Genomic DNA, 19,736 nt, shown 5'->3' with positions numbered 1-19,736 from the left:
CAACAAGCTAATGTATCTCCAATTTCTCTTTGCTTCTCTCTCTCTCTCTCTCTCTCTCTCTCTCTCTCTCTCTCTCTCTCTCTCTCTCTCTCTCTCTCTCTCTCTCTCTCTCTCTCTCTCTCTCTCTCTCTCTCTCTCTCTCTCTCTCTCTCTCTCTCTCTCTCTCTCTCTCTCTCTCTCTCTCTCTCTCTCTCTCTCTCTCTGTCTCAAAACAAAGAAAATGAGTGATATAGGTGATCATTTTCCTTTCTTTTTCCTATTTTCCACTATATATACTTTTTCCTCCGTTCTTTTTGCACATCCTAGTTTAGTAGAGTATGGCTTAAGTGGAAGTATGACAGTCTCTTTTTGTGCTTCAAGGCTAGTTTTGGCAGGTGAAAAGTTATGGAGATAGAATCAAGGTCTAAAAAGAATGGCATCTAGTCCAAATTAGCCTAGTTATGGGTTGGTTCGGATGGTGAGTTGACAGGTTCACTTCAATAATCAATTTGATGTTCTTGCAAGATGATCGATTGAAAAGAATGAGATAATGATAGGATTACTAAGGTTCAAAAAAAAAATTTATTTCCTTTATCATAAGCCCTCAATCTTTTACAAGAGGCATGGGGGATAGTACATCCTCTCTCACTTAGAGGAATCAAGATATTCTCATTTCGAGAAAAATCAGGGTTATTGTACTCTAGGGTAAGCTATATCATAAGGCCTATAGGCAGAGGCTCCACTATGCTTTCATTGTGCTATTCTCATCTTACACGAGTACTTAACTTCAAGGCAATATGATGAAGTTTTTTAAAAAGAAGATTGAAATATATCATAGCTCAATTGATGTTGCAAATGTGAGACTTATTACATAAGGCTTATTATATCTTATGAACATCTTTCTAGGGTTTCTAATCATTTTCAAAGAATGCAATGGGCTTTCGACCTTCATCATTATTTGGTTATAGAGGTAGAATAAATGCTCAACTTATGCTACTTCTTTTTGTTATTGGTTCCTCATCTTCTTGACCTAATTCATGGTATATTACTTGGATGTGTCCTAGGTCATTGCAATCGAAGCATCGGTGATTAGGGCATCACTTTTGGATGTTCCCTATATTAATACATTATATAGGACCTCTTTTATTGGTCCTTTGAGTCATCATACTCTTCTTTCATGTCCGATGTGAGGTATTTATCTTCAAAAAGCTAATCTCCATTTGGCTTGATCAAGCCTTTGGTTCATATGACAACAACTTGGAGGCTAGTTGGCCTCAGGGATTCTAAGTGAGTATCCAAGTGTTGACTCAGTCTATGGCAAAAGTTTTCCACCTGTTGGGTCATATACATAGGTAGAGCATATCTTTGAAGTGTTGCAAATTGAGAGCAGGACTCCATGCATAATTCTTGTTGGCATAAGGTTAAAAAGTCATTCATATTCATAGAACGATAGGAGGTTGGTGAGTATCTCTATCTTATGGCCTTCTTGATATCTTTATAGCTTAAAAGGGCTTTGATAGTAGCATCATCCTAGCACCACTGATTCCACCTCAAGCATGTTTCACTTACCAACTGTAGCCTTGTGATCATGGCCTTGTTAGTTGCACTTGTTCCTACTGCATCAAAATAATCTTGAAGGGTCTCCATCAAGACTTCCCCATTAGCCTTGACATTGGGTCTCTTTCTCATTAATTCAGGTGGCTTGATTTTTTTCAAGGGAAATTTATTTTCCTTGAGCTCAATGTTCATGGTTGTACAAGGTGCATGAGAAGGCGCTTGGCAATCCAAGATCATATCATTTAGATTGTCTTTGTTAGGATATATTCAACTATTTTTCTCTTGAGCTTACAAGTAAAAATGATAAGCAAACACATACATAGATTTTTACTAACTTGTTCATATTGTTTCACTCTAATACCATGTGTGAAGTGGATGTATGCAATGCCATCTAGAATTCCCAAGAAATATCATAGACTTTGTTGCTTAGGGTTTCTTGAGTCTATGTCACAAGGAAAACTCTCCCTTATTCACACAATGAATCAAGATTGATCTAAAAATAGGGCTCCTAAACAAAACTAAGGTCACCTAGCATGTAAACCTCTCTCACCATAGAAAAAGTCTCAACCCATCCCCCTAAAACAACACATGATCAGGCATTATAATATTCCCTAGGTTAGTCATCATCCAGTTCCTTTCTAAAACCTCCTAAGATAATGCTTTCGAAGGAAATTTCTTGATTCATTGATGCCATCTGACCATAAGATGGATCTATTAAGAGTTGACCACCAACCTGCTTTTATTTATGATTGAATTTCTTAATTATTTAATTATCTATGACATTTAATTTGACACATAAAAATGGCTTCTTTAATCAGCATGTTTTAACATGAGGTTCATTTATGTAATTTAGGCATAAATACAAACAAAAAATCAAACTATTTTTAAAAAATAGTAGCAATAATGTATCATATACACCTTCTCCAAGGTGGAATGCTAATTCTATGCTTCATTCCTTACATTGGGATGCATATCCAAACACATGCATATGCTTGCCCAAGTCCCATGGACATAATCCATGACCCATCCTTTATCTATAATAGGGACTTGCAATGTACAAAGACATTAGGACACTGAGGATTATTCATCTCCCTCCTAGGCCTAGTATGGGTTATCTAGAGCCTCCCTAACCAACATGCTACCATAGGGAAAACCAGTATTCTATGGTGGCCTTTACACTACTCATCTTTGGCTAGGTCTCTTACCTTTAGCAGCATCATTTTTCATAGTCTGATCATGGGAGTGATCCACCCATGCATCAAACCCTCAAAATAAGTATGACTCTCCCTCTTCATGGATTTCCAAGGTTCAAACAAGAACGATGAAAAATGGTCCATCTTTAACTAGGAAAAAAAAACTTTCCCATGATAAAATTGTAGCATATCTCTAAGATAAAATTGAATTCAAGCAATATTTTTTTGATTATCCCACAATGAGCAATCCAACGTAATCCTCTAAAGAGTATGATTACTTGAAAAGTGATATATAATAATATCTTTTTATACCTTGGTTACAAGCTAAGTTAGGACCTCTTGGAACTTCTCATCTATCATAAGTTTTCCCCCTTTGAATGACCTTCCAACTCCATTGCCTCCCCCCCCCCCAATATATACATATATATATATATATATATATATATATATATATATATAAACCTTTTAGTACCATTGGCACTTCCATCTATAATTTAGTTGATGGCTCCAATGAACTTTCAAAGATAGCATATTGTTTAGCTATAATTCGTTGTAGCTACCTCCTTTTGCAAACATTTTACAATTGGTTCCTAATGCTCAACCCATTTTATATTTCCAACAAGAGTAACATATCATCATCCCCCTTCAAAAAGTAAAATAAATTAAGAATATTCAAAATAGAGAGATAGAAGGAGAGGAACAAAGAGAGCAGGAGGGAGAGGGAAAGAGAGGGAGAAAAAAGAAATAGAGGAGGAGAGAGACACAAATAGAGAGATAGAGGAATATATATATATATATATATATATTCCTCTATCTCTCTATTTGTGTCTATATATATATATATATATATATATATATATATATAGAGAGAGAGAGAGAGAGAGAGAAACAAAGAGAGAATGAGAGAGGGAAGACTGAGAAAAGTAGAGAGGGGTGAAGAGAGAGATAAAGAGAGGGAGGGAGACATTGCTTCTCATTTCTTTCTTTTTTTAAGTTTTTTATTTTCACTCTTTATTTTTATTTGTGGAGAGATGCATTGAGGGAGAGGGAGAAAGGGAGTGGAATAGAGAAATAGATATATGGAGGGAGGGAGGGAGAGAGGGAGAGAGAGAGGGAGGGGGCAAGGGAGAGAAATCATAAGGGAGAGAGAGGGGGAGAGAAACAAAGAGAGAGAAAGAGGGAGGAAGGGAGGGAAACAAAAAGAGAAAAAGAGAGAGAAAGAAAGAGAGGTAGGGAGAAAAATAGAGAGGGAGGAGAGATTAAAAAAGAGAGGTGGAGAGAGACATATAGAGAGGTGGAAGGACAGAGAGAGAAAGAGAAAAAGAGAGATAGAGAAAATAGAAAAATAGAGAGAGGGGGGAAAGGAGGGAGGAAGAGGGAAGCGGGGAGGGAGGAGAAAGAAATAGAGAGGGAGGGGGGGGACAGAAATAGAGAGATGGAGGGAAATACAAAAATAGAGAGGGAGAGATAAATGTAGAAACAAAAAGAGAATGAGAGAGAGGGAAGAGACAAAAAACTAGAGAGAGATCAGAGAAGAGAGGGAAGGAGGCATTGCTTCTCATTTTTTGTTTTTCTATTTCTTCTTTTCTCATAAATAGAGAAAAGTAGAGGGAGAGAGCAAGAGATGCATTGAGAAAGAGGGAGAGAGAGAGGCATAGAGAGAAAGCTTGGAAAAAAAGAAACAAAAAGGGAGAGAGAAATAAAAAGAGGGAGAAACAAAGAGGGAGGAAGGGGAAAGAGGAAGGGAGAGAGAGAGAGAGAGAAACAAAGAGAGAAAGAGGGGTAGGAAGAGAAGGAGAGTGAGAGAAAGAAATGATGAGGGAAACAAAAGCATATTGTTTGTCGTAACATAGACAAAATGGACAACAACAATGGCTATGATATTCAAGATTGTGAGGCGTATCTCAATCAGTGTGTCCCATGCCTTTGCACTCAGTGCAAGCTAGCAATTTTAGGAAAATGTCACTTATCTGTAGACCACATGCAATGCTTTAGCGAGTTTAAATAAAAAATCATTGATCAAGAAATCTCAGACTTTGAGTTAATGATAAAAAAAGTGTATACCAATCCTACTTTATATTCAAACTGTGATTGAATATCATATACAATAATATTAGATGTGACGTGGAAATATCTTTAGAGAGGTGCTGTTCCATCCCAAGGAATGCACATATTGTGGACCCTAAGAAGAGTTAGTGGGTGCGCAATGGATGGAGTGCTAGAGCTGATAAACCTATTGGAGGGCACATCACTAACTACACCCTCAACACCAGAAGAGATGATGGGCCTTTTGAACCTTCCTCCAATCTTGGAGCCCGATATGGAGGTAATGGTTGATGCATCACTACCCATTTATATCGAGTCATCTAATCCATTTAGAGAGGAGGAATCTATACCATTATATGATGGGTGTCGAGTGTCTCGCTTAAAGATGCTACTTGTGCTTCTAAGTGTACATGCAAAGTACAGATGGAGCAATATGAGTGCGACTAAGTTGTTCAGGTACATACTATGCTTATTTGTCTTTGATTCCATTATAAGAATGATTTTTACTATCTTCAAAGGTGCTTGGGTTTTTTTTTCAAGCTGCTAAGATATCACATATATAGCCACCTAGAAACATGATATCCGAGTCTTGTGATAGTGCATGACTAGTGTTACGGAAGCTTGGTATGGATTACAATAGCATTCATGTATGTGTCAACGATTGTGTGCTATTCTAAGGAGACTATGAGACTATGGAGACATCCTCGAAGTGTGGTGCTCATAGGTATCAATAAGACTTGCAAGGACAAACTATCCCTAAAACGGTTCTCAAACACTTTTGAGCTTGACAACATGGCATGTGCAAAATGAATCCACAAATAGAGTCCAACAAAAACTAGCAGATTCACGAGCATGGAGTTACATTCGCTCCACCTTTCTAGACTTTGCCCAAGTGCCAAGGAAATTTTGGCTCGATCTTACTATGGATGGCATGAATCCATTGAGTCTCCACTCAACTTCTTATAGTGGGTGACCAGTTTTCCTTGTAAACTACAATATTTTGCCTTGGCTTTTTATGAAGCTCGGGTAAGTTAATCATGAATATATGTGTGCATAACATGAGTTCAAAATAATGTATTTTTAAAATATAATTTTTATACATTGTTTATATATAGAAGGGTGTAATATAAATGGGTTATTTATAGATTGAATAGAAAAGGATCTTTTTAAATTCAATAAAAAATCACAAATAAGGATATTATAAATAGGCATTGAACACACGTGATGTAGAGGATATACATATAGTAACTTCCTCAAGCTATGAAGAAGAGACACCTAATCCTTAGCTTGCTCGTTTGTGGGTCCTATAAAGTCAAAAAATATGGATGTCTATCACCCTCCATTAGTTGATGACACGTTGATGAGCTCAAGATTTTATGAGAGGAGGAGATTATTGTGGAAGACATGAGCGAAAAAGTTGATCAACGGTTCATTAATGTATGAGCCATTCTTATGTGGACCATGCAAAACTTTTCTGGATTTGCAGAGTACTCAGGTAAATGAATTCCGTTCTCATTGTTGATATCTAACATGGCTTCTTTATATTTGTGTTGACTTGATAGGGATATTGTAACATGTCTGGTTACCTCAGGTTATCATGCATGTCCATTGTGTGGACCACAGTTAGCGGAAGGTCATGGACCATGAAGAATATTGTATATCAAGGGCACAACACTTTCTTGCGGAAGGGCCATGAATTGAAGATGGGTTTTCTTGGATGACCTCTAGTACGAATGAATGCCAAAAAATGGTGTGAGTAGAAAATGGTCCACGAGGAGTTGCTTCCCAAGTGGAATGAGACGATTTTTATTTTTCTATGAGTTGCCATATTGAACTCACTTATGGATCAACCATTTGATGAGTCTCATGCACATTCTCAAGAACGTGGGAAACTTATTAATGGACCATATCTCAGGAAAGAGAGACACTGTAGGGGCACTGATGGATTTAGAGGTAGGAAAGATGGAGATGCTTTGGCCACAATCGAGCTCTAATGGTTATATGCAGCTACCTTGTGCTCGTGTCCTATCCACTAAAGAAGAGCACATGGTGAACAAAATTTTCAGGTCTATTCGTACCCCAATAGGTATGATGCATTTTCTCAAGTCTGCTTTTTCTAAAGATAACTTACTAATAGGACTAAAATCCCATGATTGGCACAATATATGCCAGGTTTTTCCTCACCGCCTTGATAGTAATTACAATTAGTATTTTACTATTTTGTGTCAATTCAATATTCATAATACTTCAAATTTCTGGTAATTCATGCTATCAATCATGATTGTGGGGTGTTTCACCCTAGAGATACATTTGAAAATTTATAAAATGTCAAATTTAGTGCAAATTATGGATCTCATAAAAGAAGATCAAGACATCGTCTATTGAACTCGCAAGGCATGGAGAGATAGAGACAATATATCTCCTCTTTGAAAAGTATTTGCCCATGAGCATACTCACGATATAAACTCATCTCTTGGTACATCTCATGGATGAGGTGGAGATATCAGGACCCAACCATACCCAATAGATGTTCTTCTCAGAGTGCTTCATGAAAACCTTAAAGGGATTTGTGCGACAATGAGCTCATTCAGAGGCCAATATGGCTAAAGGTTGGCTAGTATTGGAGACATTGGTGCATATTTTGGAAGGGTTGTCAATAGTGGATATAAATAACAATATGTTGTGGATGTTAAAAGATGATGATAAACTAACAGGAGATGTGGTGTTAAAAAATGGGAAAGAAAAGAGAATGGATAATGCCATGGAGGAGAAAGTAAATTGTTTTTCTATGTTGCACCACACATCCATGGAGAACTGGCTCAATAGGTATGAGCAAGCCAAAAGGAAGCAAGAGGAGGCATGATCAAAATTTTAACATAGCATGTGTCAAGATTGTGGGAGAGAAGGAAGGAGTCTCACTTGTAGCTTTCTCACTTACACAATGGGGGAATACACACAAAGGTGGAGGCTGAAAATAGTTTTTCGCTTCTTAGTTGTGTAAGCCAAAAGAACTCTCGTACAGAGAAATAGAAGAACCCTATATATGGGTCTCAAACCACTTCTTACTCTCTTGAACATGTCTAGGAAATGGTTTCCTTGCCTGTTTTCCAAATTGACAAGCTTCACATACCTTATGCATTTCTGCAACCTTGAATTTAGGCAATCCTGCAACAATATTTTGGGCTTGCATTGATTTAAGTCGTTGTACATTAACATGACCAATGCGTTTATGCCACATATCAATATCTGCAACTACATCGGTCCCATGTGCAAACATTGCTGCACTCAATTCAGGCATGTCTGCATCCAACGTAAACATTCTGCCCTTCTTCTTTCCTTTTGCTATCAAGTGACCTTTATTTTTCATATCCTCAACAAAGCATCCATGAGAATTAAATTATCTAACTTGCAAGCCCTGCTCAACCATTTGACCAACAGAAACCAAGTTCTTGGTGATATTCGGGACATGAAATACATCCGACAGGTATTTCTTTTTCCATCCTGCATAGACAAAGGAATTTTTCCAATCTGCACAATAGGATGTGCAGTATCATCACCCTTGTCACAGAATTGGTCATGTGCTGCACCATAAACAAATGCTCATTTCTGTCATCACCCTGTCTACTAGAAGATGCATAATTCCCTTGTTGCAATTTTCCATTCATGATGTCATTCTGCTTTTTATAGCAGTCTTTAGCCATATGACCCATTTTACCACAGTAGTAGCATTCAACATTGCTGTTTGTATTTTGGCCTCTTTGCCATCCACCACGACCTCTTTGGCTCCCCCTGCCTCTAGAGTTACCACATCCTCCTCCATAGGACTGGTTTTCTTGAGTTTGCTGCATATTCTGATTTCTATCACGGCCTCCAGATCGGCCTCCTCTACCTCTGCCTCTACCTCTTCCAATATTTGAGTAAAAGAAAGCTTCTTTTGAAGTTCCTCCTGAAGAAGATGCACCACCATTTCTCTGCTCCTCAGAAATTAGAAGAGCAATCAACTCCTCAAAATCAAGAAATCTTTCACGGACGGAAATCGATGTTCGGAACTGTGCATAATCCTTTCCTAGACCATTCAAGGTCACAGAAACTAAATCATCATCTTCCACTGGCGACCCAATGGAAGCAAGTGCATTTACAATCTTCTTCACTTTCATGTGGTAGTCATTGATGCTCATACTTTCTCTTTGCACATTGTGCAACTCTTGCTTGAGCTGCATATTCCTGGCTTGTGTATTTGTGCTATACATTTTTGACAAAGTATCCCATGCCTCCTTTGGCGTACTTGCATCCTGAATATGCACAATCATAGAGTCTGAAATACTGATAGACACCCAGTACATAACTTTTCTGGCTCTCTCATGCCATCCTTTAAATACCTGCATTTGCTGTTGATTGGGAACATCAGGAAGAACTGGTTCTTCTTCATTTCCTGCAACAAATTCGCAATATCCTTTTCCCATAAGGAAATTCGTCATTCTAAACTTCCATGCTTGCAAGTTGTTCTTGTCAAGCTTTTCAGTAACAATCTATGAAAGACAATCAGACGCCATTACAGAACACTGCAAAAAATTCTATCACTGCAAAAAACACAGCTTGAGTCTCACAAGAGCAAATCTGCAAAACTGACGAAAGTGGTATTTGACCACACAGTCACTTCCTAGTGACAATTTTGCATCAACAGGCAACAAGGATGATTCTGTAACTCCCAATGTCTTTGTGCATAGGCATACGATGCAATTTCTACGGTAACTTTTCATCGACCTGTAGAATAGTGGTCGCACAGCAAAAAATAGGGCCTTTTCCTGAGTGCGTACGGAAAACTTCCGCCTCCAAAACCGGCCCCGAAATGGCCTCGAATCAAAAAAATAGGGCAACCTAGGCCTAAAGCCCTGTCCTGCAGCATATACTGCCCTATTGCTACACCGCAAAGGGCGTCTCAATCTGAGACAATGCACTCTTGCACTTTCCGGATGTGCTACCTGCTGCAGAGACTTGCTCCCAAAAATCGAAAAATGAAAGCAACACTGGTTCTCTTACTAGAACACCGCGAACTTGGTTTGCTTTCTTGAGCTCCTCACCACGAACAAGGCTCTGATACCATGTCAATATTGTGGGAGAGAAGGAAGGAGTCTCACTTGTAGCTTTCTCACTTACACAATGGGGGAATACACACAAAGGTGGAGGCTGAAAACAGTTTTTCGCTTCTTAGTTGTGTAAGCCAAAAGAACTCTCGTACAGAGAAATAGAAGAACCCTATATATGAGTCTCAAACCAAACTCAACTGACTAAGGTGGCATACTAACTGAGCCACGAACTAGAGTAGATAAATATAGCTGTCATCTAGCTATTATTAATGGGCGGTGTATCAACCGCATCTGCAGCTAACAAGTCGGTGACATAAATGCACAACGGTCACCCTGGCATATCACGAGTGGAGCTCGATATCTCAACAGCACGCACTATCGATCAATTTGATATCTTGAGTGCATGGAGATCAAGTTCTCTCCAAATCGTATGAGATAGTTGCCCGCCACAAATCATGCCTACAAGGTGGTTGCATGATTCCTTTAACTCAAGCTTCACGCAAAGTAGTAGAAGTCTCTAGGGAGGAGTGGAAATTCTCAAGGGGATGTAGTCTGAAGGTGACTGCATGCTTTCTTTGTTATTGTATCTAGATTTTATGTGAGACAACTAACCTAGCCATTTTGATGTATAGTTTAAAATCCACAATGCAAGGTGGTCACATGGGCAACATTTTTTAGCTGAGTGCATCGACAAAATGCATTCCATGATGGACTATGGTGTCATGATAACATTTGAGGAAGAGAGTCAGTGGTGGGCCACTGATTCGAATACTATAATGGATGAGATGGAGTATTTTGGCAATCTGCAAAATGTTATTTTAGTAGATTACCATAGGTTCTCCATTATTATATTTGATGTACATTGGTTTAAAGTGGTATTGGAAGGGACAAGGGTAACCATTTGGTGAAGTCCGTCTGGATTCTTAGAGGTAGATTTCAAGAAAAAATAGAATAATCTACACAATATGTTTGTCTTTCCATTCCAATATGGATATGTGCATGATCTTGTTTGTTAATTTTTTCATAGTATGAAAAAGTCATAAATGCTAGTTTATTCTTTATGACACACTTATATGTGATATTGAATAGCTAATCTTCTATCAAAACCCCCAACAACCACATTGGTGGTATGTTATGCCACCAATGCCTCAGAGTGCTCAAGTGTATAATAAAAGCAATGTCTCCAATGTGGATGAGAAGAGTATGCAAGTAGAGGAGTTGATATTATGGGGAGTGGAGGACGAGGGCTTGGAGTGTGCGGAGGAGACATGCATGGGTAATGTAGATAAAGAGAAAGGAGTATAATTTTTTTTTGAGAATGAAGTAGATTCTTTCTGTGAAAACCTATACATCAACCATCTAGTGTATACCGAACTATGCCAAGAGCTTGATATGGAGACGTGGGACAAGTTCTATTTGTGTTTTCTTGTCAAATTTATTGATAATTCTCTTTTATTGGTACTTGCATATCCCCTTTTGCATTTCGCTTGGACTTTTAAGGTTGCCCTTGCACTTTTGGACTTTTCTCCTCTTCTTTCTTCAGTCGGGCTACCTTTTTTTCGCCTTTGACCTGCGTCTTTTCTATTTCCTTTTGCTTTCTTCATGTTGGGGTTAACAATCTCCTTAAAAAAACAACAAAATTTGATAGGAAGGCAACGCCCCTAAAGAGGATGTACTCTCAAGATTTAGTTGTAAATGGTGTGGTGGTCAGCACTACCCTTGAAATTGTCCAAATGTTAAATGTGATATTTGTGGAAAGTTCGGCCATTTGGCTGCCACCTGTTAGAGTAAGATTAGCTCTCTCCAACAAGGTAGTAGATAACCAAGTCCTGTTAACCATCGTGCGCAAGGGAACAATCTTTAGCAAGATGATGGACCGAAACAAATACTTCAAAGAGATAAGGATACTATAGAGGAGCTGCCTAGTGGTAGTGGAGTTAGCCGCATTGAGGCTGTACAGGTTAATGGCACTGAATCTTCTAATCTATGAGCCATTACAAGAGGTCAAAAGGGTAGAGAAAGTGACAAAGGTAATGTAAAACATATCGATGAAAACCCTAAGCAAGACGATAAAGGGACGCAAATCCTTAACCCCCACATGGAAGGGGGACCTTTAAAACCCATAGAGAGTAAAGTTGACGCCAACAAGGATAAAGAATTACCAAGGAGAAGGGCAAAAGATAAGAAGGAAGCAGTAAATCCTTTTCAACAACCAAAAGAAAGAATCGTCTGGCAAGAGAAGAGAGCTTTAGCAAATTATCACAAATTCGATTTGGCAAGCTCTCTTTGTGAAGCTAAACCAAATGTGAATCTCTTGCAATTGATTAAGCTATCTCGAGGAGTGTGCAAGGAATTTAAAAAGTTCCTACGTACTAGCTATATTGTGGAACCTTTGGGCACAATGCGAGTAGGAGATGATTGGTGGGAGCATGCTAAAAAACATTGCCCAAGGGTTGTAGCCTACATTGATGGAATACTAGTGGACCATACTATCGCAGATACAGGATCATCTGTTAACATCATGAGTTCAAAATTGATGGAAAGGCTAGGTTTAGCATTCCAAAAGTATGCCTCCACAGTTCTGTGAATGGCTGATGATAGTTTAGGCAACCTAAAGGTTGTATTACCAAAGTCCTTGTGACCGTTGTGAGTGTGGAATGCATTGTGGACTTTAGGGTTATTAGGTTCGTAGGATGCCCAAGCTATCAAATATTGTTAAGAAGGCCATGGATCTTATGATCCGACTATCAAGTTGATATACTTGTTGATCGATTGATATTTGGCAAAGGTGCCCATCATGTGGTAGTAGATGCTTACCCTGAGTCTCCTCAAAGCAAAAGAGCTCCTCTATCCTCTATGGAATTAGAGACATTACAAGATGTATCTGTTAGTGAGACTTCATCAAGCGATGAATCAAAAGAAGGGTCCACTACAAAGAACATCTATCAAATAACTCTAAATGAGCCAATAGAAGCTCAAGATTGAATAAGAGACACCGATGTGATTGAGCTGGATCTTGGTATGCCAAATGGTCTGCGGCCAATTAAATTAGGGTCCATGCTCAGTGTGAAAGAAAGGGAGGACTATGGCCCTTATTCAAGAGTTTCGCAACATCTTTTCTTGGAGTGAGCTAAGAGGTATTCCTCCAAGCCTAGCTATTCATACCATTCCTCTAAAGGAAGGTAGTTGTCCTGTGCATCAAAAAGTAAGATGTATGCCTTTCAAACTGAGGGACGGGCTATTCGAGGAGTTACAGAAATTGCGAAAGTTGGTTTAATCTTCCTTGTTCAGCACACTAAATGGTGTTTAACTATTGTTATCAAGAAAAAGAAAAATAATTAAATTCGGCTTAGACTTTAGAGAGCTAAATAAGCAGACAGTTAAGGACTACTACCCATTTCCCTTTATTGACCATATTTTGGACCAGTTAGCGGGTAGGGAAATATATTCGTTTATGGATCTCTTTGTAGGATACAAATAGATGGCAATTGCAGAAGAAAATAACTAAAAAAAACTTTCATTACTATCTTCAATACCTTTGTGTACCATGTGATGGCCTTTGGTTTATGTAATGCACCAGGTTCATGGCAACGAACATTAGACAGGATCTTTGGTGACATCTCCCCAGAGGAGTTGAAAGTATCTATCGATGATCTAGAGGAAGCCACCATAAGAGAAATGTGGTTTATTATTTTAAGAAAGTGTTTTGAGCACTGCATACAATTTCGCATAGCTCTTAACCCACGGAAGTGCGTCTTTGGGGTGCCTTATGGGCTATTGTTAAGCCATGTGGTCAGTTCAATAGGGATTGTGATAGCTGATCCTGAAAAGATCAAGGTCATAGTCACCATGAGTCTACCACGCACTTCGAAAGAAGTACATAGCTTTCTATCATCTATAGGGTACTACCATAGGTTCATAAATACACTCGCAAAAAGAACATTGCCACTAACAAATCTATTATCATTTAGCTGTCTATTTAAATGGAGCACCCTTGTAAGGTAGCTTTTGATGATGTGAAACGGGAAAAAGTAAAAGCACCAGTTTTACAAGCACCTAAAAGAGGTGAAGTATTCTACATATTTTTTGCAGCCACCATGCATGGTATCATTTGATGTTTATCCCAAATCTGGGGGAGGAAAAATAGTATCATCCAATCACTTTTGCTAGTCAAAAGTTGGGTATATCAGAAATCAACTACACCTACATGGAGAAGTTATGCCTTGTAATGGTATTTACAACTAAAAAATTCACGCACTACATTCTCTATGAGAAGGTAGTTTTCTATACAAAGGCGGAGAGGCTTAGATTGCTAATGAATAAGCTACAACCACGTGATCATTTAGCAAAGTGGTTAATCACTTTGCAAGAATTTGATTATGAGATTAGAAGTAAGCCATCAAAGCTGCAAGGTATTGTGGAATGCCTTGTGGATTTCGAGGAGCTGAAAGAGACTTTAGTTGAAAGAAGTGATATTGAGGAAATGTTTAAAATTAATATAGCCTCCATTCCATCTTGGTATACTGCTATCACGCATTACCTATCAACAAGAGAGATTGGAGCCGGTTTATCAAAAAATCAAAAAAAGAGGAAAATTAGACAGCAAGCTTTGAAATTTTTTGATGGTATCTATTGCCGATGTGTGATGCCTGATGAGGTTCCACTCATTTTGGAAGAGTGCTATGACTCCAATTGTGGAGGGCATTTTGCTAGATGGCTGACTACCCAAAAAGCTTTAAGAACCGAATATTGGGGGCCATCCATTTTCCAAGATGCATTCGAGTATGTTAAGAGATGCGATACTTCAACGACATGACAGTAGGGAGAACAGGAAGCGACCACTTACTCTAATTATGGCTATAATTCCATTCGAGAAGTGGGGCATTGACTTTGTGGGTCCTATCACCCCATCGTCTTCTACACACAAGAGATATATCATAGTGCATGACTAACTATTTCACAAAGTGGTCAAAAGCACGAGTGATGAGAAAGGATGATGTTAATGATACTGCTAGTTTCCTACTGGAGCAAATTATATGCCGATTTGTCTCTCAAAAGAATTAGTATCGGACTGTGGAACCCATTTCCTAAACAAGGTGATTAAAAGCTGACTGAAGCATGGAAAATTAAGCACAATAAGACAACCCCTTATAACCCACAGGAGAATGGGCAAGTTGAAAATACTAACAAGTAGCTTGTGGGTACTTTAGCAAAAATAGTGTCTGAAAAGAAGCGAGACTGGAATAAGAAACTATATATGGCGGTGTGGGCATATAACATGACATTTAAATGAGTCACTCGCCATATCCCATTCAAGCTAGTCTATGGGGAGGAGTGTGTTTTGCCCTTAGAGATTGAGTTGCCGACTATAAGATTCGCAATCAATCATTCTTTGGGTGACGAGGATGCTCTTCGAGCGCTTTACGACTCTGGTCCACTTGGATGAGCTCAAATTGCAGAGTTTGTTGCACCAAGAAGTGGCTAAGCATTGGATGAAGCAACTGCACAATTTAAAAGTGAAGAAGTATATCTTTAAGAAGGGACAGTTAGTTATATATTATGATGCACATAGAGAACTATTTCCAGGAAAACTTGATCCCAAATGGGACTGTCCCTATTGTGAAATACGCGGGATCTAGAGCATGGCAAATGCAGAAGCTATGGAGGTTGAAAGAGGAAAAAGAAACTCATGAAGACATTGACCCTCACTAGGACAAATTGTTACACAAGTGAATTAGGTTCCAAGATTGAGACTTGGACTCATAAACAAAATCTTGTGTATTGACAGTGACATGACACTTTACTGGAAAGAAAAGAGTACTATCATTGTATTAGAAAAAGAGTGCAAGTACAATGCTTTATAGGAATTGAGTGGTGGTACTTTCTCCTACTGTGCATATGGGATTCTGGTCCTAAGCCCTCACTACTTCTCACAAAGGGACTAAAGTAGGTGTGATTGCAAATATCTCAACACCCCTCCTCAATCAGAACCAAAAGTACAAAATGTGTAGAGGCTTTAGTGAAAGCAATACCTACAAAGTGTGGGCACACCATAAACATGGCAAAAACACCAGAGGCTGTCACAGAAAAGGCTAAGTGTGGATACCACAAACATGATGGACATCTAGAGGCTGTATTAGGGACCTCACAAAGTGTACAGAGGCTATAGTACAAGGATAACTGAGGAGTTTACAAGTTTATGTTTGAGGCATTAGGGCTAGGAAATACAAAACTAAAAAAGTCTATCTGAATAGAAGGACTGATGAGGTTTGTCCTTCTCCTCGTGGTCTTGTTCTTCTTCTTCTTCTTCTTCTTCTTCTTCCTTTGCTCCATTTTCTTCTTCTTCTTTGACTGCAACTAGATAGGCCTTTTGGGACCTCTTTCTGGCGTGGCAGAACTTCTCGGTGTGTCCAGTCCTTTTGCAAAAGTCATAGAAGAGCTGATCCTTCTTGCCTTTGTACCTGTTGCCAACATATAATGCATGCTCATCTCTAGAGGTACTTGGTTCTTCCTTAGTTTTTAGCTTCTTTTCCTCCTCTAGCAATGATGCCTAGATATCAACAAGTTCAGGATTTGGCATGTTGATTAAATTTGTTGATACATTATTATATTCAGGAGGCAAACTCTTAAGTAGAATACCAATGCAAACATCTTCTTCCATTTTAATGTTGATTCCTGCAAGTTGGGTTAGAAGTCCTTCCATGTAAGTTAGATGTGTGGCAAGTGATGTGCTGGACTTCATTTCAAGCCTGAAAAACTCAATTAGGAGACCATACTTTGATGATTTAGACTGTGCACCAAACAAGGTGTCAAGTCTCTTCCATGTATCCTGTGAGGTCTCACAGTTATCCACATGGTGGATATAGCTATCGTCTAGCTCTAGTTTGATAATGGCTTGAGCCTTATCATCGTTCTTTTGCCAAGTGACAACAAGATCCACATCACGAGGCTTCTTTTATTTTCCAATGGTAATGGCCCAGAGGCCCTTCTTCATAAGGATCAATTTGATGCGGGTCTGCCAGGTATGAAACCCGACTCCTTTGAAATGGGTAGTTGGAGAATCTTTGCCAATGTTCGACTTCAAAGACCAGCAGCAAATTAGCTTCAAATGACTGAGAATAACCAGGAATGAGTTGATCTTTGTATGTGTCAAAAGACACAAGCAATGGCAGTGAAGTATCAAAAGATACTAGTTTGAAATTTGATGTTTGTTGCTTGAGTTTGACTTGATGATCTTCAAGAAATCTTCATAGCTTTCTCTCCTTGCTGATTTTATGGTTGAATACTTGCTGAAAACTTCAAATTAGAGTGGCTTTGGCTTGGTTTAAGTGGCAGGAGAGAGAAAATGAAGGAAAAATGAGCTTAAAGGTAAGTGGCTATGGCTGTCCTGTCAAAACAGGGACTAGCAACTGGTAAATGAGCTCCGACACACTCCACAGCTTGAATCTGCTCAAACCCTTTGAGATCGAGGACCCTCACTAATGGTCTAACTCCCCCTAAGAGGGTTTGTACTCATTATGCTCAAGTTGAGAGATCTAAGCCTTCAAATTGGTCATTGTCAAAACTGCACCCAGATTTGGGAAAATGCAAATGTCGAGCAAGATGTGCATCAATCTCCTTGATTTTTGTGCCAAGAAGTTGTGCCTTGATCTAAAAAACAACTATCGAGAAGAAATCTTGAAGAGATATGGCCTGGTTGATGAGATATGGCTGCTCCAACAGAGGTAGGTAGGTGCTGTCCACATACACAGTTATGGCAGCAACTCTAAAAAGAGACAATGTTGAAGCTATAGTTGCCCAATCTCAATTATTGAGGTGCCAACAAGGAGCTTTGGAAGTAGAGAAACACTTCTTCAAAAGGAAGTTTAGAGAGATTTGGCCTGTGGAGAGAGATATGAAAGCTTCAAATTGACAGGGTGCTACTGTCTATGGCTGCCATGGAAGCTTCATTGAATGTAGGAATGCAAATGAAGTTGGAGATAGGGTCCAATACTCAAACTGAGCTTAGAAAATATGGAAAGGAGCTGAGAGGAGTGAAAGGAGAGTTGGGCCATGCTCAACTGAGCTTTGATACCATGTGAAATACGTGGGATCTAGAGCATGGCAGATGTGGAAGCTATGGAGGTTGAAAGAGGAAAAAGAAACTCATGAAGACATTGACCCTGACTAGGACAAATTGTTACACAAGTGAATTAGATTCCAAGATTGAGACTTGGACTCATAAACACAATCTTGTGTATTGACAGTGACATGACACTTTACTAGAAAGAAAAGAGTACTATCATTGCATTAGAAAAAGAGTGCAAGTACAATGCTTTATAGGAATTGAGTGATGGTACTTTCTCCTACTGTGCATATGGGATTCTGGTCCTGAGGCCTCACTGCTTCTCACAAAGGGACTAAAGTAGGTGTGATTGCAAATATCTCAACACCTATAAGATCATAAGGATAGGAAAAAATAAGTCCATGGCATTACTAGTTGATCTTGAGGGAGTGGAGTTTACAATTAAGGTTAATCTTAATAAGATTAAACCTTATTATCTCTAAATACACTAATGAAATAAATACTTTGCAAGTTAATGCAGGACTAATCAAAAACCTACAAGAGAAAATATTGGCTGATGGGGTAGCTTATTCCTTACTTGGAACACCCATACTTGGAGCAATGATATCATCAGGAAAAGCTTATCTGGTGGAGTAAAGGATATAAAGTGATTGAGCAAGAGGACGGATCGTTTGTCTAGGAAATCAAAGTCTTCTATCATCATTGCTTAGAATTCTGACAAGCATCCCTGTTATATTCAACAAAGAAGGTGGGATGGAGCCTTCAGTTATCCTCTGTATATGCTAAATTTTGACTATCACAATTATGAGTAGAGGTGATGATGGTTGGCTATGTGAACCCATTGCGGACGTACACATTGTACTTTGATGGAGCATCCAAGGGTCCCAACAGGAAGGGGAGTATAGGAGTAGTTATTAGAGATCCCCAACGTAGAGTCATGATGAAATTAGTTGTTTATCTCAGGGATGGACTCACCAATAACATGGTGAAATACAAAGCTTTAATCATGGGCCTTAATATTGTTAAGAAGGGCGGTATCCATTAGTTGTTAATAAAGGGGGATTTCCAATTGGTATTGAATCATGGGAGTTACACAATAAGAAATCCCATTCTTTCTATGTGGTATCGCACTACTACGACCATGCTCAATGGGTTTGAGAGAGTGTCTCTTCAGTTGATTCCACGTTATTGGAATTAGTTTGCGGACTCGTTAGCAAACTTTGCTTATGAAAAAGACATTTTCTTCAACTGTGGTCCTAATTTGGATATCTTTATTAATGATGAGATAGGACCCGGTTGATTATGGGGGATTTTATCATAACATGCCTTATATGGTAGGCGATGATTAGTATGGGTGATACAAAGAGTTGGAGAGACCCATTTGCCTCTGTTATCTTGGACCCACAGGTTGTCCAGACGACACATTATGCATACACCTCTTGCTATTTATGCAAGAGATATGGATCACAATCTGATGCATTTAGTTGAGGGAAGGAGTTCTAGTTTCCCCTTGGGATGGAGCATCTTGTTGTATATTAGCAAGATTTCAAGAAAGGGGGAATATGTACGAGCTATTTTGTTTTATTCCCATTAGGCCAAGAGAGCCAGTTCTTTTTAGGGTCTTCACGCTTTATTTTCTTAGGCCAAAATGGCCGGTTTTTCTCGAGTTTAAATGCTTTATTTCCTTAGTCCAAGAGGGTCATGTGTATGTTTGGTGCAAGTACCTTTAATGGTTTTCTATTTTAGTGATTGCATCACACAAGTTGACGAAGTCATTAGAGAGAGCCTTTGCTATGAAGGAGCTTCTTG

The sequence above is a fragment of the Lygodium microphyllum genome, chromosome 13, assembly GCF_053477565.2.
Source record: "Lygodium microphyllum isolate KBCC chromosome 13, Lygodium_microphyllum_v1.1.10, whole genome shotgun sequence".
NCBI lineage: Eukaryota > Viridiplantae > Streptophyta > Polypodiopsida > Schizaeales > Lygodiaceae > Lygodium > Lygodium microphyllum.
Note: the sequence above shows the minus strand (reverse complement) of the source record.